Source organism: Schistocerca nitens, chromosome 3, assembly GCF_023898315.1.
Source record: "Schistocerca nitens isolate TAMUIC-IGC-003100 chromosome 3, iqSchNite1.1, whole genome shotgun sequence".
NCBI classification, from domain to species: Eukaryota; Metazoa; Arthropoda; class Insecta; order Orthoptera; family Acrididae; genus Schistocerca; species Schistocerca nitens.
The window spans coordinates 485,327,720-485,350,658 of NC_064616.1; positions in this window are offsets into that span (position 1 = coordinate 485,327,720).

The window sequence follows — 22,939 nt, forward strand, 5'->3', positions numbered from 1 at the left end:
AAAGGGCACTTGAGCTACCTCCACTAACCTAAGTCATCCGACCGCCACCTCTTCCTAGGCATTGGCTGGAAAAGGACTCAGCCTGTGCTGGATATCACAGACATAAGTCTTACTTAACCTATTGTTCTGTGAAGTGGTTTTCCATGTCACCCCCATTTCCTTAAACTATTGTACTTTGATGCCAAATTAAGTAATTAGTTATGTCCTCCCACCATTTTTGGGTACACTTTTCGAATTTCACATGCTTTTGAACGCCATTTCTGGCGCATTCTTCTTTGTCACCCACCCCCTTAAGCTACTGTACTGCGTTTTACATAAAAATTCCGCAAATTAACCGAGTGTTCTGCGCTTAAACTGCTGTTCTGCTCCATGTCACCCACTCACGCAACCCCCCCTCCCCCTCCCCAACTATTGTACAGCTAACACCACACTGATATAAAAAATTTATGCATGGGAGATGAAGAAGCTTGCACATGATAGAGTAGCATGGAGAGCTGCATCAAACCAGTCTCAGGACTGACGACCACAACAACAACAACAGTTTTTTTTATTTTATTCACGGCATCCTACTGCTCGGTGAAATCGATGGAATACAGTATAAACAAAAGATCTCTAATAAAAAACACATCTCCCCCACTCGATGCCCGCCGCCGCCGCTGCTGTCAGCTGCCAAGCAACACGTAGGTGTCAGTTTGGGTCTCGCAAGGATGAGGCAGCGATATGTGTTTCATACATGACACCCGAGAAATTCCTGTTGAAACACATGTTCACCTAGGTACCGTTGCTGGCACGATGACGCATAGCTGTGGTGCGGGTCTAGCACCCAGATAGATGCCCCAGTGCTTCCCAGAATAGCACAGGGTGCATTCTTCTTAGTGATTGTCACTGAATTTACCCATCAAACTGTTACTGCTGCTGGTGTGGGAGCACCATCTCAGATGACATTAGTTTTTGCTGAAGATGAGTGCTATTAAGGTAGTGAAGTTTAAGATAGAAGATAAGAAAATATATATAATGATTGCATGGAATTATGCCTATCAAGCAGCACGAATTTGGTTATGGGAGCAGAAGGCACGTGACCGTGTCTGCTTCTAAAGGTATATAGCAGACTTCTCTAAAATTATATCTCCTGTACTTGAAGAAAACCACAGACATATCATGTGGTTAAAAAATTGTACCCTGTCACAGTGGGAGCAGAGTTGAGAAAAAAGAACACAGAGGTTGTGAGGTAAAAATTCATTTATTTCTGATCCAACTTAAAAGTTATTTTACATTTTCATAAGCAGACACAGCAACACTTTTTTTCATACATGTTCTTGACTCCATGGAGAGAAGGACACCCATAGAATTCCAGGTTTTGAATAGCAGCAAACTTAAAGATTCGACACATCCATGAGATCTTGTCCTTCCCCTTCACGTAGATGATGGTGTCCATGTGATCGAATAATTTAAGCACAGTTACCATATCTTTATAGGGTATGCTAGGATCATCCCAGTGAATTCCATGGTAGAAACGTGTTAACCACTTTGCACCCTTCCATGTCTTAGCACACTTCTCATACTTTAAAGACCTCGGTGATACAATGTTTGCTGAGAATGTCTCTATTATTCCAGCATCTTTAGTGTACGCTACAAACACAACATCTTTCAATATGAACTGTCTACGTTCACCATCATAGAAACCCTGAGCGTCTGCAATGATGTTCACACCTTGCCATGCCATTGTGAAATGCTCTAGGCATCGTTCAGCACCTATTCATTTATAGAGCTTGTTGCCCAACACCGGTGAGCAGGCAGTAGTTGATCACATGGTCATGTAGAACTAGAGCATAAGTGGCAGTGTGCTCTGGGAAATTTGTCGAAGATTCAAATTCAGTTAGCACATCTATAGGTACAGACTTAATTATCTCGTTCTGTTTCGAGCAGTCTATTACGATGAGCGGTGAAAGCTCCTTGAACTTACGTGGACTGAGGAAACACCCTCCTCCCTCTCCTCTGGCAATTCCATAGTAAGAAGCACGAAACCTTACATACATGTCACAGGCTAGACTGTATACATTTTGATTCCACTGTAGATGTAAATTGTGATATGGGTAGAATTCTGCATTGAGGTAGATTTTGGCATTAGTTAACTTACAGTTGTGGAACACGGTGGAATCATTTGCTATGTTACCTCTTCTATCAGTCTGAAATGCAAGTATGATGAATCTGGGTGTCTCTAGCTGCGAAGAGGTTTTAATAGTCCATGTTTGTCTGCTCGCAGTCGGTAACAATTGGTACTCGAAAACCTCCCACGAGCGAAATGTCAGTGACAGAAATGTACCGGAGTGCAGGACTTTTAAAAGCTTCAAACGCTCCTCGTCGGCTACACTGATGTGAGGAATTTTCCATATTATCTTGCTGATTGTGATCATATTCTCCTCTTGAGCTCCTTGAATGTATGAGTTATAGTCCGTCGCACTCCTCGCCGGAATGAGCTCCCGTTTAGTGTTCATAGTAATCTGTCTCATGTCCTCAAAGTACCCCATAAGCATTTTTAGAGATATGCATGCACTAAATAGCTTGTACTCTGCAACTGTTCTATCCTCTGGATCGTCTATGGACCATCCCGCATTTTCTAAACTATGCAAATCTGCAGGTGATGCAGAGATATAATTTTTAAGGGTCGATGTTATGCCAACATTACGTGTACGGTCGATCTCAGACCCACTGAGTACATAGTGTATCTCTTGCAACAGGAACGTTAAAGTGTTACGTGTAAGCTTGGATCCCACTGTATCTCTGCTGTCGGTTTTCTTGAATGACCCCTCTAGATATATGAAACTCTTGCATGGAACCATGAGTGCATCATTGGTGGTGGATGACAATCCTAATTTCATCACTCGTGTTAAATGTGGTTGAAGCTTAAGGTTTATGAGAGAAGTATTCCTGATGTATAATTCTCTCATCATACTCTACCGGACTGGTTATATTGAGTGAGGACGTCATTCCACTGCACGCCCAGAGGATCTCATGAACAGATTAGGCGCTGGTCGCTACTTTCCAAAAATTGATTTGCACGACACATATCTTCAAATGCCACTAGTTGAAGAATTCCAAACCGTGTGTGTTGTGAACACTCATTTGGCCTGTTTAAATATTTGCATTTGCCTTTTGGTAGTGCTTCCGCATCTGCCATTTTACAACGGTATTTGGAACAGATGACTGCTCAAGTACCAACCCGCTGAAACTATTTGGACGATATTGTCGTAGCAGGTCGTACATCTGAAGGACACATTGTATATTTTCATGCTTTATTTCGTGTGTTGTCTGATGCAGGACTAAAGTGTAGACTGAACAAGTGTGACTTTTTAAAACCTGAGTTGCAATACCTTGGTCATGTCAAAAACAGCCAAGGTGTACATCCTCTTCAGTCACATTTGTTAGCCATACGCGACCTGCCAGTTTCTTGCAGTGTCGCAGAATTGCTGTCAGTCCTTAGGAAAATGAATTATTATATTCGGGCCATACCAAATGCTGCGCAAATAGCGACTCCATTGCATCGCTTGCGTGGCAAGAATGTCTCATTTGTTTGGACAGATGAGTGCTAAGTAGCTTTTCAGAAACTTAAAGATGCATTGCTCAGTGATCGATGCTTAGTTCACTTTGATCCTGAAAAGCCAGTTGTGTAGCAAATCGACGCCTCCTCTTCCGGAATCGGTGCAGGGCTATCGCCCAGAATTGGTTATAAAGACAGACCTATTGCTTTCGCATCAAAAGTGTTGTCCAAAGCTCAGTGTAACTATTCACAAACAAAGAAAGAGGCATAGGCTACTGTGTATGGTGTCACCAAATTCCACCACTATTTTTATGGCAGAAAATTCTACTTAGTAACGGATCACAAGCCATTCCAGTCCTCGTTTCATCCAGTGAAGCCGGTTCCTGTACGAACTGCCCAAAAATTGCAAAGATGGGCTTTGTTTTTGTCTCAATACCTGTACGAGATTGTGTAGCGTCCGACAGCTCAACATGGTAATGCGGACGCACTTTCACATATTCCAATTGGTCCTGATACAGACTTTGACGCTTTGGCTGCATCTTGTTGTCACATTGATGCTCACAATTCTGAATTGCTTCAATCCTTTCCTTTGAACTATAGGAAAATTGTACAGGCTGCGGAAGCTGACTCAGATTTGAACATTTTGCTACAATGCATTGCCACATCCTGGTCTCACTCACTGCATAGCATTAAGAGCTCTGTAGTGCACCGATACTTTGCACGTCAGCATACCCGTGCAATACAGCAAGGTGTGATTCTTGTTCAGAATGACAGTAGGTAGTCACGTGCATTGATCCCCAAAGCTTTGCAAAAAGAAGTGTCGCTGTTACTTCACCACAGGCACTGGGGGATTGTTCATTAAAACAGTTAGTGCGTCGATACTGTACTTGGCAGGGTATGGACACCCAAATAGAACAGATGACGTCACAGTGTCATGCATGTGAGGAAGATCAGTCCGGTCCGCCAAAAAAATTATCTGCTTGGCAAGTCGCAATCGCCATTGCAACGTGTGCACATACACACATCAAAAAAAGTTTTGCATCACCCCAGTACCCAGAACTCCTGGAGACAGACGTTGACTGTGGGTACTGTACCACAGGCACAGTCCCTTTGACTGTTCAGAGATGTCACTAAGCCCGCCCTAAGATGTAAACAACCATGCATGAGCAGCACCTATTACACGAAGGCGGTCCGACAGCTGATCAGTTCCAGTCATTCCACCAGGAAGGACGTACACGGCTCGTGTTGTCTGTAGTTCAAGTATACCTAGACGGTCAATACCGCGGTTCAATCGCGTTCGCATTGTTACTTTGTGCAGCGCGGTACAGATGGGCCCAACAACGTGCTGAATGGACCGCTCAGGATTGGCATTACGTTCTCTTCACCTGTGAGTGTCGCATATGCCTTCAACCAGACAATCGTCGGAGACGTGTTTGGAGGCAACACGGTCAGGCTGAACGCCTTAGACACACTGTTCAGCGAGCGGAGCAGGGTGAAGGTTCCCTGCTGTTTTGGGGTGGCATTATGTGGGGCCCACGTAGGCCGCTGGTAGTCATGGAAGGCGCCGTAACAGCTGTACGATACTTGAATGCCATCCTCTGAGAGATAGTGCAACCATATCGGCAGCATGGTGGCGGGGCATTCGTCTTCATGGACGACAATTCGCGCTCCATCTTGCACATCTTGCGAATGACTTCCTTCAGGATAACGACATCGCTCGACTAGAGTGGCCAGCATGTTCTCCAGACATGAACCTATCGATCATGCCTGGGATAGATTGAAAAGGGTTGTTTATGGACGACGTGACCCACCAACCACTCTGAGGGATCTACGCCGAATCGCCGTTGAGGAGTGGGACAATCTGGACCAACAGTGCCTTCATGAACTTGTGGATAGTATGCCACGACGAATACAGGCATGTATCAATGCAAGAGGACATGCACTGGGTATTAGAGGCACCGGATTGTACAGCAATCTGGACCACACCTCTGAAGATCTCGCTGTATGGTGGTACAACATGCGATGTGTGGTTTTCGTGAGGAATAAAAAGGGCGGAAATGATTTTTATGTTGATCTCTATTCCAATTTTCTGTACAGGTTCCGGAATTCTCGGAACCGACGTGATGCAAAACTTTTTTTGAAGTGTGTATAATTTCCTGGATATTTTAGAACACACGTTGGTTGATTGTTGTAGACTCTCATAGCAAGTTTTCTTTTGCTGTGGCAATGAACTCGACAGTGTCACGTTGCACAGTTCAGGCGTTGTCCTCTATTTTTTGCCTCGAAGGCTTGCCTGAAGTCATAGTGTCGGACAATGGCCCTCAGTTCACCTCAAATGAATTCGAAACATACTGTGAACGCAAAGGCATACAGTATCTAACTAGTGCATCGTTCCATCCACGGTCAAACGACGAAGCGGAACGTTTTGTCATAACCTTCAAGCAGCAAATGGCCAAAGTTCGCATCGCACACAGCAAGGATCAAGCATTGCAACTGTTTCTCGCCTCCTATCTTTCGCATCCACGAGATGGACCATCACCGGCGGAATTGCTTCACGGCCGCCGCCATCGGACACTGCTCCACCTGCTCCACTGTCCTCGTCATCCGGCGCCAAAGTATGGCCACATGTATCGCTCCGCGCAGCATGACATTGTGTTTTTCATGGTTTTTGGTGCTGCAGACGGTGGGCGCGAGGGGTCGACTTGGCGCATGCGTGTATCTCATTTCAGGCCCAGACAGATTGCAGCGCCAACATCACAATCAAATTCGCCACTGCCGTGTGCACAGTGATCCTTCTGTATCTCTTCCCCCAGATTCACGGATCCCGAGGACAGTGGGGCCACAGCAGCCGCCAGAGGGTGTCATCAAGACACCGCGGGATGACACGATGGAGACGGAGCCTTCGCCTCCTACACCTCCTCATTTGCTGCCGATGGTGCTGGACCCGCAAACACCGCAACGGTCGACGCCTTCTATAGCTTGATACGGGCTTCAGGTGGTGTATGCATATCCTTCTGAGCATTTACAGGGGGACATTTCCACCAGAGCAAAGGCCGGATGGCGGGGTAAGACTGGAAGGCTGACGTCCCGTGTAGCCACAGCTTCCGATCCATCAGAGCTTCCACGCTCCTGCCTCCCCTTGCCCTCCCCCCCCCCCCCCCCCAATTGTTGTTCTCCATATACGACGACGATCCGTCGCTTTGGGGGGGGGGGGGGATGTTACGGCGCAAAGTGAAGCTCCGGCACGCTAGTCGGGAACGACAAAGGTGAGAAGGCTGTGAGAAGAAGTCAGTCAATCGCACGCTGACCGACCACCGTCCCAGGACGACAACGCGACAGCAGCGGCCCCTTCGTGAAGAGGATAGAAGCACCGCACCCAACTGGTGGCAGCCCACTTGGATAGCAGCGTCAACTTTAGGCACATCGATAGCAGTTCAGGAAAGATTTTTGTCAGTTTTGATTGTTTGTCGAGCGGACCGAGTATGCAGCATTCCTAGATACAACAATGGCAATGGATATTATGACTGTTATAGTAGTATTATTAAAACTGTATATTATGAATTTTAACTTTAAAGCTAAAGCATTACAAGCATTTCAATAGAAATACAGAACACATTAACATTATTTACGTCAGTGTAGCAAAAAATGGTTCAAATGGCTCTGAGCACTAGGCGACTTAACTTCTGAGGTCATCAGTCGCCTAGAACTTACAAGTAATTAAACCTAACTAACCTAAGGACATCACACACATCCATGGCCGAGGCAGTTTTCGAACTTGCGACCGTAGCGGTCGCTCGGCTCCAGACTGTAGCGTCTAGAACCGCACGGCCACTCTGGCCGGCGTAGTGTAGCAGAAGCTCACTGTTACCGTATGTTATCTAATTCTTTTTGAGGTATTTAAACTAGAGAAAGAGCCACAGGTTTCTACAGTGACCGATATAAGATTGCATTCAACAATTTCAAAACAGTAACAGTCATACAAAACGCTCAATCATTGTGAAGAATGCACTCTGCAAAAATATTAACGACCAGTTGAGTAATGATCTAACGAACAACCGTTATTAATCCTTATAAATGAGAGTTCAGATATCAGCAATATCAGATTAATGTGTATGTTAGTAAGATACCCAGACAATTCTGAAGTCAAAACAACTTCTTGATCTAATTCCCATAGGTGGAGACGAAGATAACGCCAGGGGTCCACGCAACCTCTACGAAAATTATATAGAGAGGTTCGAGTTATCTATTGATAATGTTGTAGGATTTTTCCCACGTTATGTTAGGTAAGAACGAATAATTAGAGACCCACCGCTTAAGTGAAAACTCCGAGATAATTCTGAACGGTTGTTTTTGTCATCCAGCTGATTTAGTTGCCATAGCTGTTTCACGAAAACTCCCTAGCTATGACGAAGCTCTGATAGAAAACATTTACAGCTATTTTTCTCATTCTCCACAGCGCCAGAATATATTAGAGGAATTTCAGAATATCATGCATTCTTCTCAATTAAAAATATTAACTCTCTAAAACAAGTGGTTAGCACTTTCGAGCTGCGTTAATCATGAACTGCGATAATGGAACGCTCTTATTGAGCTGTTTAGAGAAGCATCATTCGAAGGAATACCATTTTTCTGAATCTCAGAATCGCTACATAATGGCCTATCTTCATTTTTGAACCACGTACTCCCACTAATTCATCAGTTCAGTTCGATGTTTCAGTCACGGAAAGTCTATGGAAAGGATGTATATCAAGAGAGTAGAGAATTCTTACAGTCAGTTTTATCAAACCTTCCTTCCTCAGCAAGGACGAGAAGTTAGAGAACGTAAATGTATACGAACCTAAAGTATTGTTCAGTATTGAAGTTAATGTGGGGGGAGGGGGGAGGGGGAGACAAACTGTAAAGGCGCTATAAGACTGTATAGGGACATACAGCAATGAGGGGCAGGTTGCGTGAAATTTTACCAAAAGTGTGTGAGTGATGCCTACAAGAGGTTTCTAGTAAAACCTTTTTATACACTGAAAAGCCAAAGAAACTGGTACACCTGCCTAATATCGTGTAGGGCCCCCGCAAGCTAGCAGAAGTGCCGCAACACGACGTGGCATGGACTCGACTAATGTCTGAAGTAGTGCCTGTGGGAACTGAGACCATGAATCCTGCAGGGCTGTCCATAAATCCGTAACAGTACGAGGGGGTGGAGATCTCTTCTGAACAGCACATTATCAGGCATATGCTCAATAATGTTTAATTTTGGTGGCAAGCGGAAGTGTTTAAACTCAGACGAGTATTCCTGGAGCCACTCTAGCAATTCTGGACGTGTGTGATGTCGCACTCTCCTGCTGGAATTGCTCAAGTCCGCCGGAATGCACAATGGACATGAATGGATCCAGGTGATCAGACAGGATACTTACGTACGTGTCACCTGTCAGAATCGTATCTAGACGTATCAGGGGTCCCATATCACTCCAACCGCACACGCCCCACACCATTGCAGAGCCTCCACCAGCTTGAACAATCCCCTGCTGACATGCATGGTCCATGAGTTCATGAGGTTGTCTCCATGCCCGTACACGTCCATCCACTCGATGCAATTAGAAACGAGACTCGTCTGACCAGGCAACGTTTCCAATTATTAACAGTCCAATGTTGGTGTTCACGGGCCCAGGCGAGGCGTAAAGCTTTGTGTCGTGCAGTCATCAAGTGTTATCGATGATGTTTCGTTGAATGGTTCGCTCGATGACACCTGTTGATGGCCCAGCTTTATAATCTGCTGCAATTTGCGGAAGTGTTGTACTTCTCTCACGTTGAACGATTCTCCTCAGTCGACGTTGGTCCCGTTCTTGCATGACCTGTTTCCGACCGCAACGATGCCGGAGATTTGATGTTTCACCAGATTCCTGATATTCACGGCACACGCCCGCATCTCGTGGTCGTGCGGTAGCGTTCTCGCTTCCCACGCCCGGGTTCCCGGGTTCGATTCCCGGCGGGGTCAGGGATTTTCTCTGCCTCGTGATGGCTGGGTGTTGTGTGCTGTCCTTAGGTTAGTTAGGTTTAAGTAGTTCTAAGTTCTAGGGGACTTATGACCACAGCAGTTGAGTCCCATAGTGCTCAGAGCCATTTGAACCATTTTTTTATTCACGGCACACTCGTGAAATGGCCGTACGGCAAAATACCCACTTCATCTCTACCTCCAAGATGCCGTGTCCCATCGCACGTGCGCCGACTGTAACACCACGTTCAAACTCAGTTAAGTCTTGATAACCTGCCATTTTAGTGGCAGTAACCGATCTAACAATTGCGCCAGATACTTGTCGTCTTATGCAGTACCGAATTCTGCCAGTTTACATGTCTCTGTATTTGAATACGCATGCCTATACCAGTTTATTTGGCCCTTCGGGGTATGAGAACATGACATTTGTGAATCCAGAAATTGACGGTAGTCCCGATTCAGAGAAAGTATTATATAAGAGAACTTGCCGAGAAGTATGAAAGGAAGGTAGATAAACAGGCAGCCCTCTTAAACAAAGTAAAGGCGCTCTTTTCTGATACAGAAAAAGAGGCGTTACGGTAACAGGACAGCGCAGAACTCTGGAAAGCAGTAGGTGAAATAAAAAAAATCTGATTCAAGTATGTGTGCTCGAATATTGCCAAACTAGAAAAAATATTACTAGTCTTGCGCATGGAAATGCAGATTTCGAACAGATGATGACAGACTTTAAAACTAAAAAACGTAATAGGCTAAACCCAAACACACTAAGTGACTTGTTAAGAGTACGAATCGACACGCAGAGTAAGTGCCATTGTTGTATTACATATCCACTTACGGAAGCACATATTCTTAAGTTTGGAAAATGTATGTATAGGATCTATGACAAAGACGAACAGGTGCTGGAATCGTAGTAAAAAAATGAGAAGATTGAAATCGTCTTCGAATTGCTCAACTGTGTAGGTTACACGTCTTTTACAAACGTACGGGACTGCTACGGTCGCAGGTTCGAATCCTGCCTCGGGCATGGGTGTGTGTGATGTCCTTAGGTTAGTTAGGTTTAAGTAGTTCTAAGTTCTAGGGGACTTATGACCTAAGATGTTGAGTCCCATAGTGCTCAGAGCCATTTGAACCATTTTTACAAACGTAAAAAAATATTTCTTTAAATGTAATTCGTGATGACAGCTACAGATAATAGAATATTGTGTTAGTAAAAATATAAAAATATATACCTGTAACCAGAGAGCACAAAATTAATCACAATTCTGCCAGTCAATTCTATCAAATCTTCAAAAAAAATGGTTCAAATGGCTCTGAGCACTATGGGACTCAACATCTTAGGTCATAAGTCCCCTAGAACTTAGAACTACTTAAACCTAACTAACCTAGGGACATCACACACACCCATGCCCGAGGCAGGATTCGAACCTGCGACCGTAGCAGTCCCGCGGTTATCAAATCTTCTTTCCTCGCCAAGAGTGAGAAGTTAGACAATTTAAATTTATGTAACCCCCAGGTCAAGGAAGATAAAAAAATCACTCCTAATTATCCCAGAACGTCCTAGAACTGAATTCAGCTACTAAATGATGGCCAAAATGTTGCTATATTTACAGGTTCACATACTTCACTGACATTTTAAGAAACATTGATACATTTCACACATAAAGTTAACAACATGCACTTGCGAATGAATTCCTTATAACCTCGCAATCAAATTTCATATAAAGAGAAAAGTACCTATTGCATCAAACAACAATTATTATAATAAAAGCGACCTTCTGAATGATCATAATCTTTAAGTCCATCACTATCGTCCTTGGTATCGCTGTCCGTCATATGACCTAGTTAGAAAGGTACGTAATATACTTCTTTATGGTTTAAGTTCCTTATTTAGCCTATATATCGTCAGCAATTTGTGTATGCTATATTATCAATTATATTTGATACAGTAGCGGAATCTGAGTATGCTCTTAGCGGAATAACTTACTTTTGGTTGACAACACTCAGGCAGGCTTTAAAATCTAAGATTACTTTGCGTGAGAACACAAGAAAGACGGTAGTGGGCGAACTGAAACCCTGCGCGGACAAATACAGCTGGTAGAATTAGTTATGCACGGATTCGTTATCCGAGTTTTGGCATATATGCGATTTTAATTTTAAGTCAAGTGCTGCCATCTGTTAATAGTACGCTGAAGCAATAAAGCGTTAGCTTATCTGAATGCTCATCTTCTACCGCGTTTGACGAGATGTGACTCGTCAGTTCTGCGTTCGATTTGTGCTGTGAAGTTCCACTTGACAGGGTCTGTTTTCACAAAAAGCAGGTAAAAGGAAAGGAAGCGTGCCTGTCGAGACTAAGAAACGTGTACGAAGGTCATATTCATTAGAAACAAAGTTAGAAGTTTTGGATCTTCATCAGAAAGTTGAGCGTATTGTTGACATTCAGCGTGGTTTCAGACTTAGTGAATCCACTATGAGAAATACTCGTAACAACGAGAAATCTCTTCCATGAACTGCTCAATCATCAACTAACTTAGATTAGAGTCAACACTCTCGCTCGGAGTCGACCAAAAGAATGGAAAAGTTCTAAGCCACTGAATGGAGCAGCACAACCAACAGCACATGCCTCTCTTCAGAGCTGCTTTCAAGCTGAAGCCAAGGCCTCGTAGGTAACTTTAACGAAAGAAGAGGACGATCCAGCACCTTTCTTGGCCAGCTCCAGTTGGTGTGACCGCTTCAAGCATTGTTTCGGCTTTCACAACATTAAAATTACAGGAAAGGCAGCTCTGGCAGCTGAAGTTGGAGTCGAGCAATTTAGAAAGAGGTTTAAAGAAACTGTGACAGGAAAAGGCTATACTGCGAAGCAGGATTTCAGCCTAGATGGAACTGACTTATTCTGGAAACCAATGCCTATTCATTTCTATTAAAGAAGAAACAGCACCTTTTTTCCATAGTAAACGCTGCAGGGAAATGCAGATCAAAGCCCCTTATGATCTATTACTCTCAAAATCTTAGGTTGTCAGAATTCATTGAGGATATATAAAGTAGGGTGGACTATCTCTATTATTCACACTGACTATTTTGTTAATGAAATGAATAGAGAATTGAACGCATACTGTGAGAAACAAAAAATCTTTTTCAAAATTCTTCTCCTTCTCGTTAATATTCCCAACTACCCATTTTCCATTACTGACTCAAATAGAAACATTAAACATAAATTTTTATTTGTGGAACAGCCACAACTGTTCTGCAACTTGTTCATGGTAAACAAATTTTAGTGACTGAAGTCTTCCACGACAGAAATCGCTACACACTACCACGGTTTCAGAGCCTTAGCATCATCATCAGGAGTATCTTCCGTCGCTTAAGACTTCGGTCATTAAAAGCATTTTACTACTGTGGCGGATTTTTTTACCATAAAAAATTAAAACTTCGTTGTGCCACCGAACACTACATCCACCCCGCGACTCATGGAGCAAGAAGATATTCCTAAATCCAGGCATATTATCTGTGTGAAACTTTCTCCAGTCTCATATTAGAACGTGATTCCAGTCACGAACTGGCGACAGTTTAATATCACGTTGACGATTGATGCTATTAGAGACGCATGCACTGCATAAATCGGAAATTTATGAATTATGTATAGCGGAAACTGTGGACTGATGCTGTTTCAATGTTAGAAGATGATGTGATGAGTGATTTCATCGTTGCAACGTGAGAGATTGCGAACATGGTATGACAGATTGGATACACTGATGTCGATGAAGATAATGTGTGTGACATCCTAAACTCTCACTTCGAGAATCTGAACAACGAAGATTTGATAGTTTTCAATGAGGACAATAATCAAGAAGAAACGTAAGCCCAGGATGTTCATTGTTAGAAAGCTGACAATGTTAAGAATGGCTGAGGCCTTCAGAATGTCAACTTTTGAAGAACATGATCCTGAAGAAGTAAGGAGTGCAGTATTGAAGAGAGAGATAGAATACTCTCTCACATGTTACAGAGAGTAATATAATCAAGTACAGATGAAGACTGCACAACCGACAAGAAAACATTTCATTCCAAAGCAATGTGGCACTTCAGATGAATATCAATCAGTAGTGGGACTAGGCCAGTGTCACCCCACTTTCCATTGTTGTCAGATGTATCCAAGATGGCGGCGATGTAGTCATCCAAGATGGCGGCCTGTAGACTTGGCAACAGCACATGATGTCATCCAAGATGGCGGATTTTTGCGGGAAGATGGGTCAATTGCGCTATCTCCAATAACGTAACCCCCCTCCCCCCCTCTCCCAGAAAATGGTGGGAAGTTCAAATTCCATCAGGATAATGCAACACACCTCTACTAACCTAAGAAAATGGCAGGAAGATACGTCAGTTGGCCTACCTCCATTAACCTAAGTCATCTGAGCGCTACCTCTTCCTAGGTATTGGAGGGAAATTTAAATTTTGGCGGTAAAGAAAGGCCACATGGGCTGTCCGTACTCACCTAAGAAAATGGCGGGAAGGAAAGGGTACTTACGCTACCTCCACTAACTTAAGTAATCCGACTGCCATGTCTTCCTAGGGATTGGCAGGAAATTTGAATTTTGGAAGGAATAAAGGTCAATTTGGCTACCTCTATTACAAAGCTACATACCATCGCAAGCGCATCTAGCAACGTTCTCAATGTTATACTAGAGCCACATGGCTGTATAAAATAAGAACCAAGTCGAACTGTCTGGAACCGCGCGATCGCCACGGTCGCAGGTTCGAATCCTGCCTCAGGCATGGATGTGTGTGATGTCCTTAGGTTAGTTATGTTCAAGTAGTTCTAAGTTCTGGGGGACTGATGACCTTAGAAGTTAAGTCCCATAGTGCTCAGAGTCATTTTAGCCAAGTCGAACTCTCAGAAATTGTATAGTGCCTCAGAAATACGTAATGTGCACTTATACAGATATACAGAAAACAGAGCAGACGGTCTCCAAATGTGGAGGCGACTGGATACAATCGAGTACGGTGCTATACTACACCTCCCGATCAGTGCATTTGGGCTAGGTCTTGCAAGATGTACTACATTTACAAGCAATTTTAGAACACAGAACGAAAGGTTATGTCATGATCGCATGGATGGAACTGTCATAAAATCGATAGAATTTCGAAAAATGATGGGGGGTTTAGGTATAAATTCACCGAATATACACTGAAATACGGGGAAACTGAGGAAGAACTTGCACGACTTTGCTTGGCGCAGAACAATTTGTACATGGGAACAAGCATGCGACAGGAAGAGGTATCCGAGAAAACATCGACATGGAAGCGAAGGGAACCAGGGAAACAGTCACTTTTCCGTTGAGGAAGCATTCTAGAGCATTTCTATTGAGGAAACAGTGACACACGTGAGTTGATTACTGTATTTGACGCTTTTCAGGAAGACAGAGAACCATCTGCCTCTAAACTCACTTGCACCTACGTTAAAGGACGACGTAGAGTGGATGGATTGGTCGGTTGAGATGGAGTTGTAACGAGGTGCGATTTAATGGTAGACTGATGATGTATTCTAGAGAGAGGGAGAGAAGGAGGGAGAAGTTGCTGCAGGTAATTTGACCATTTTTTTCATGATGTTCCGTCAGGATGCATCAGATGTGTGACATAGCCTGCGTTCGACTCGTATACAACTGCTTGTTCTGTGTGGGGCTTAGAGCAGTGTCTACTTGCGATCGCTAATAGTAAACCTCTCAGTCATCAGAGGACTTCCATCTCATGTGTGATGAAACATGACACATTCCTCTAAACGAACGACGATTTATGCGATGAACTCCATTCCCCTGTCGCATCTTAAGTGTAAAATTGATACTTCAGTTTCATAACTGTTTGTGGGACACTTCAATCTCCTGTGTATACATCTGCTTGGCAGATGAAGTGTTTACAAAGTTAGTGGCGACAGGACTTGTAATTTCACAAGTCGGACATCACTGCTATGCGTTTATCTGTTTCCTTGCAAGAGGTTTTCTCCATTACTAGCGATCATATTATATAGGTCTGATGAGGGAATTGTATAATTTCTGAACCGTGATCGGATGTGGACAGTGGGCGCTATACATCTCTGGAAACCTATACTGTGCATGTACCACACAGAGCCCTTGTCCTAAGGAAGCAGTTTTCTCGTTTTACAGTTCGACACCAGAGTTTATCGTAGAGAAACCTGCAAGAAGGATGGATGTCATGCGCTGGAAATATATTTCTTACATTGGAATATTAACAGCGCTGCATTCCACATGACTGATAGGTCGGAAACTCAAGCGATCTAACATTATAGCCTGTTTTAACTGCGGAGTGTTGTAGCCTTAGGTGGTGGTGGTTGTGGCGGTGGTGGTTAGTGGTTAACGTCCCGTCGACAACGAGGTCATTAGAGACGGAGCGCAAGCTCGGGTAAGGGAAGGATTGGGAAGGAAATCGGCCGTGCCCTTTCAAAGGAACCATCCCGGCATTTGCCTGAAACGATTTAGGGAAATCACGGAAAACCTAAATCAGGATGGCCGGAGACGGGATTGAACCGTCGTCCTCCCGAATGCGAGTCCAGTGTGCTAACCACTGCGCCACCTCGCTCGGTGTAGCCTTAGGAGTCCACGTGTTTATGTTCTCTCTTACCAGTACCTTCCCGGTACTGATCTTAGACTCTATAACAATACCTCAGAGTTGATAGCGTAGTTGATTTACGTAAAATGCTTCGAACTCCATCCGTCTGGAGCTCCATCATGCATAAAAATCACCCTTTCTTGTTCTTCTTAACCGTCTGCTACTACATCACAACACTTCCAAATCTGTTACTATACACCGATAAGGGGTGCTAACCTGCTCGACATGGGTACATCTGGAGAAATCTTGTGTACTTGGATGGGCGAGGACTTGGCTAGCTCCATTCATTAATGAGACGTGGAATATAACGGTCTACTTGTGGTCAGTTGCAGATTAAATCGGTAACGGTGCTGCAGGGCGGGTTGGTCAATGACAGTTTGAGGGGTCTTTCAGTCTCTAATTTTACCCTAAGACTGTGAGAATGCTCTGTGATCCCCATCAGCATAGAGATAGATCGTAAATTAAGCACTATGCTCTAGGTGTTAGAAATATGTAGAGCACTGTGTGCTATACTTTGATGATGTATGTGTTCGACAATTAACAATGAATGGATGTACTTCATAAGTCATCTATCTACATTTGCAATCATACTGACAATGTAGAGAGGGGGTGGTTTAGCTATGATAGTGAAATTGGGAAACCTGCTGCCACAGCATTGCTCGGTGTTGAAATTACTGTAAAATAGCTAAAATTGTTTGCACTGTCAACTGTGATGCTTATTATTAGAGTACATTGATTGTGTCTTCCCCCCCCCCCCCCCCCCCATCCGTCCACTGGTACGATGTTGGTTACCACATAATGATTGACTGACATCGCTTGTTTGATTTGGAGAAAGAGTATTGGTGGAGGGACAACACTTCCTGGGGATGGGTAGCACCGAAACAGCGATCGCGTACATGACTGCAATGTGAGGAATCAGTCGGAATGGAATGCAGAGCGATCAGCTATTCCGTCACTGTGACGGATGAGTTTAAATGTAGATGTCGTCAATCACTTTCGAACAGCAGTTTGGAAACTCTCCATAACGCCGCCAAACTCTTCCAGTTTCCTTATGTTGTAAGTATATTTTATTTAAAATCATCCAGTGTGTGTGGCGTGTTATGGTAACCAGAGTAACAAGATGACTTACACCATGCGACGTCTCGTGTCCTGCGAGGGGCAATGGATCAGAACGTGTTAATGTCAGTTTAGAACCTGACATAGACCTGTAAGTCGTGGCGGAAAAACAAAATGTGTACAAAGCGTGTTACAGGAGAAAAGAAAGAATGTTTCAAACAACGACACAGGGTCACAGGGAGCGTCTCTTGCGACTTACAGTATGGTCTGTGGGATACGGTCATCCTCCTACAGTACAGGATATGAAACTTTAAACTCGTCGGTGCAGTGGATCAATACCTTTGTATTTAATAGGATCATCACATGTGCTTGATGCCAGCACACATGGGATATTTGTTTTCGATATATGGGAGGAGAGAGATGCGGTAAAAATCTTATCGAGTTCTCTATCGGATGAAGTTAGTGGAGCTTTTATGGTTCGTAATTTTTCTCTGGTGGATGGAATAGAATAACGATGATAGAATGTTGGGGTAATAGACGTGAAAGGGCCCTGAGGGATGTGGATCTATAGTACCTGCTTGTAGTTTGGAGAAGTACCACAATGCAGTAGCAAAATCCACATCCTTCCCCCAGTTCCCGTACTGTCTATTATACTACCTCGTGTTGCAAGGACAGGCTTTGTTTCCATCTAATGGTCAAAATACTGTTGTGTCGCAGTAACTCAGCTTTGCTTGTTTCTACACAGGTTGCAGGAGATGGTAGATATAGTTTTCTCTGACCCCTACTTAGTTCCAACTTACACTGGAACGATCACGCGCGCAAAGCTGCAGGAATGGTAATGTAGAGTCTGAGGAGGGAGTTGCAGGATGCATAGAGGCTACCTAAACCGAGGCGGCAATTTTACTGTAGCGGATAGGTTCGAAAAAGGTGACTCGTTTCGAGATATGAGAGTGCTAGAAATATGATTCACTAGCGGCTGTAATCATTAAAAGACTTCTCCATAGGATCCAATGCATGTATGTGCTTGAATGGGGGGACTTGATTCCAAATCCCAGATGGAATTTCTATTGGATAGCATAGCACTAGAGATCTGAAAAGCTAGCGTACATTTCTTACGACCTCAATCAGCACACCTACTACTACTGTTTGTGATCCTTCTCAATTAACCATTGCCTATAGTCCACTGGGTATATCGCAGAACCTCTGACATGGTATCGAGACAGAATACATTAGAAATACTGGAAAAATATCTATTGGCGGCAAATGAGGGGGTTGGAAATAGCCGAATCACTTTCAAAATTCAATGATTATATGACAAGGTTGCGTCGTGGGCTACATGTAACCGGACTGCTGGTCTGATGATATACACTCCTACGATCACCATTTTGGTATTTTTCTGAAAAAACCACACGATTCGTAGGTAATGCTACACGTGGATTTATAAAGCCTGGAAATGGAATGGAGAGGCCTGTTGGAGCGTAGGAATGTAGATGACTTAACTGTGTTGTCCTCTAGACGACCGAATAGCTTTTAACATGTGTGCACTTGTAGAACCAAGACCGCTTGTGGTGGTAACATACAGTAATTCTTGGGATCGGGTTTTTTAACACCTGGCGGCTTGTAAGATGACTAAACCTCTCTATCTAAGACATGGTGGTAGCACTCGCAAGAAAAACTTGAGGCATGTCCACCCAACGTTGATTTTCAGTCAGTATTATTTTGTATCACCAGCAATCAGTTATTGACGAAGTATTATACTTAGTAGTAGGGGGTGCCTGATAGGTTTGCCTTGAGCATCAGGCTTATAAAGTATGTGTTTGTTTTCCGATATGTGCAAAGGAAATGACTATGTCCATTCATAAGGAAGGTATGGATTTGACGTTGAGTACTGTGATAGCAAAGGGAAGAGTATGTCAAGTCATAAGAATGGTACTGATATTTCTGTTTCCAGAGCCACAGTCGTCAACAGGGTGTATTTCCGATACTTGGCTCACTGTCGAATGTCGTTCAACTGAGACCGTGATCATAACATTTAGTTGTAACTACAGGGACAAAATATATATGTGACTGATTTCTTAGAATGATGGTCCTACCTGTGGGTGCTTAGCGTACGGCGCTGGTGAACTGTGTGGGGATGATTCACGTTTCCTGTTAACATTAGAAGCTGTCCAAATGGAGAGGCCTGTTGGAGTGTAGGAATGTAGATGACTTAACCGTGTTGTCCTCTAGACGACCGAATAGCGAACTAATACTTAGTATGTGTTGAATACTTTCGTGATCGAGTGGAAATTTGATAAGATTGAATATGGAGGTGTGTTTGCGCTGGACCGTTATTCCCTCCCATGTAAATTGTTGGACTGACTGCTTATACACATTTCGCGCCTCTATTTAGTTGTGGGAACATCGATTGTGGTGTGTGTGCATCTAGCAGGTGAGAGACATATTTGCTGGTTCTCTAGACATGAGAAACACCTTAGTTGACTTTGTAAATTATAGGGATGATTTGGAATCTGTTACATCACCGACATTGGTATTCGCGAGCGGAAATATCATTTTCCTCTATTTGTTTCAAGTTCTCATGTAAAGGTCTTCACAGACGGGTAAAGTTTCTAGTTACTCAGTGGACTAGAACATGCTCCACCTCACTAAAGTTTCGGGTTTGTAGAGAAATAATTTCCAGTCTGTATCTTCGGAATTATGTCACGTGGGTGATACTGCTATGCAAGCGATATTGCTATGTGCTTGATATCGAGAAGTACAGCGAAAATGGTATGATATTCTAGCAAACCATGCGAAATTACATACGTTCTTGTAATCCCAGAGCCTGGAGATGTGTGTAGAAAAGCGAGCAAGCAAGCAGGTATGGTCCAGAAACAATAACGCATTTATGCCGAGGGGGAGATGAGCCAGTCTCTGCACCTCAGTTCTGAGAGTGACTTAGATCCACTGAGGGTGCTCTGGTCACGCGTCAGGAGTGGATGACCGCCTGTCCTTGCAGGGAAATATCTAGTGCAGCGAATATACCTTTGGCAAACGTGCTTATGCTGTCTGTATTCACACTGTATGTATGACTGATATAAGAGGGATGATTTTGTATGGCGCAGGATACGAATTGTATGTTTACTGCATCAACACAGTACACGGTGATATATTGCTGGGCTGGAGACCAGTTTCACGCTATAATATTCAAGCTCCTGTCCACAATGGGAGAGCAGTGTACTTGATTATGAGTCTTTCCGTATTTGAGGATATGTAGGGGCACTTTGAAAGGTTTAATTGTCAGTGCAATATGGGGATCTGTGTAAAATAGTCTTTTTGCTGTCGAAAGCTTTGTCTGCAGAAAGAAAGAAAGGTGGACAGTGATTCACACAGGTGGCATCGGTAATTCGGCGGGTAAATTCGATAAGAGCCAATCATAATGCGCAATTCATTCCTAAGACATCCTTTGTGCTGGGATGTAGCAGTCTCTACATAGTAGTGACAACGTCTGCGTATGTTGAGAGCAGAAAGGGTAACACGTGATGGACGGGGTGCCATGTTGGGATCACGAGGAAGAATGCATTCGACGTTGTTCTGCTCTATTTTCGTAAACAGGTTCTGTTAGGGCAAGAATTTCTATACATGCAAGCCAAGGCATGACAAAAGCTCCTACAAAAGTGCACGTTAAGTATTTCTGGGGCACTATACAATTTCCAAATGTTCGACTTGGTTCTTATTTTAGATAGCCATGTCGCTTCAGTATAACATCGAGAATGTCGACAGATGCACTTGCAATGGAATGTAGCTACACGCAGCGATGCATCAGCCAAACATCACGCATGTCCCATTAGAATCGGTAGGGAGAAATCAGCCTGTGCCATTCTGGAACAGATTTCTGCAGCGTCTGCAAGGGTGAGTCGCTCAGCAATTAGGTCTTCGCTGGACTGCAGATAGAAAGAGGGATCACACCATGAACGCATGGCCCAGAGGATGACTTAGTGCTTATTTAGATAGACATATGATGTCAGTGTAACAGTCGAGGAACTTTCACATGCCACCGGCAACCGAGTGAGAGCGATGGATCGCGCTGGCTTGCGTCCGGTGGTGGCTCGCGGGGGTGACGATGAGCACGCCATTGGAGCATCTGCGCTCTGCAAATAGGTTGTCGCATCAGCAACGGTGCCTAGGTGAACACGTATTTCGAGAGGAATTTTTCAGATGTCAAGTATGAAAGGGATGTCGCCGCCTCATGCTTGTGGGACCCAAACGGGCACCTGTGTGTCACTTTGCAGGAGCTGCCTCTGCATCCCAACTTCTGGGAGCGTGTGCGGTGGCGTCCTGTGCGGTCCAGTGGACAGGGGGCCTCCCAATAAAACCCAGTCTTTGAATAGTCTTCCCCACAACATTTTCTGTGTGTTCCTTCCAATTTAAGTTTTTCCTAATTGTAATACCTAGGTATTTAGTTGAAATTACGGCGTTTGGATTAAACTGATTTATCGTGTAACCGAAGTTTAAAGAATTCCTTTTAGCACTCATGTGGATGACCTCACACTTTTCGTTATTTAGGGTCAACTGCCAATTTTCGCACAATTCAGATATCTTTTCTAAATCGTTTTGCAATTTGTTTTGATCTTCTGATGTCTTTATTAGCCGATAAACGAGAGCGTCATCTGCAAACAACCTAAGACGGCTGCTCAGATTGTCCCCCAAATCGTTTATATAGATAAGGAACAGCAAAGGGGCTATAACACTACCATCAGGAACGCCAGAAATCACTTCTGTTTTACTCGATGGCTTTCCGTCAATTACTACCTTTCTGACAGGAAATCACAAATCCAGTCACATAACTGATACGATATTCCATAAGCACGCAATTTCACTACAAGCCGCTTGTGTGGTACAGTGTCGAAAGCCTTCCGGAAATCCAAAAATACGGAATCGGTCTGAAATCACCTGTCAATAGCACTCAACACTTCATGTGAATAAAGAGCTAGGTGTGTTTCACAGGAACGGTGTTTTCTAAACCCATGTTGACTGTGTGTCAATAGACAATTCTCTTCGAGGTAATTCATAGTGTTTGAACACAAGATATGTTCTAAAATCCTGTTGCTTATCGACTTTGACGACATGGGCCTGTAATTCAGTGGATTACTCCTACTACCTTTCTTGAATATTAGTGTGACCTGTGCAACTTTCCAGGCTTTGGGTACGGATCTTTCGTCGAGCGAACGGTTGTACATAATTGTTAGGTATGGAGCTAATGTATCAGCATACTCCGAAAGGAACCTAATTGGTATACAGTCTGGACCAGAAGACTTGCTTTTATTAAGTGATTTAAGTTGCTTCACTACTCCGAGGATATTTACTTCTACGGTACTCATGTTGGCAGCTGTTATCGATTCCAATTCTGGAATATTTACTTCGTCTTCTTTTGTGAAGGCATTTCGGAAGGCTGTGTTTAGTAACTCCACTTTCGCAGCACTGTCTTCGGTAATTTCTTCATTGCTATCGCGCAGAGAAGGCGTTGATTCTTTCTTGCCGCTAACATACTTCATATACGACCAGAATCACTTTGGATTTTCTGCCAGGTTTGAGACAAAGATTCGTTGGGGAAATTGTTATAAGCACCTCGCATTGAAGTCCGCGCTAAATTTCGAGCTTCTGTAAAAGATCGCAAATCTTGGGGATTTTGCGTCTGTTTGAATCTGGCATGTTTGTTTCGTTGTTTCTGCAACAGTGTTCTAAACCGGTTTGTGTACCAAGGA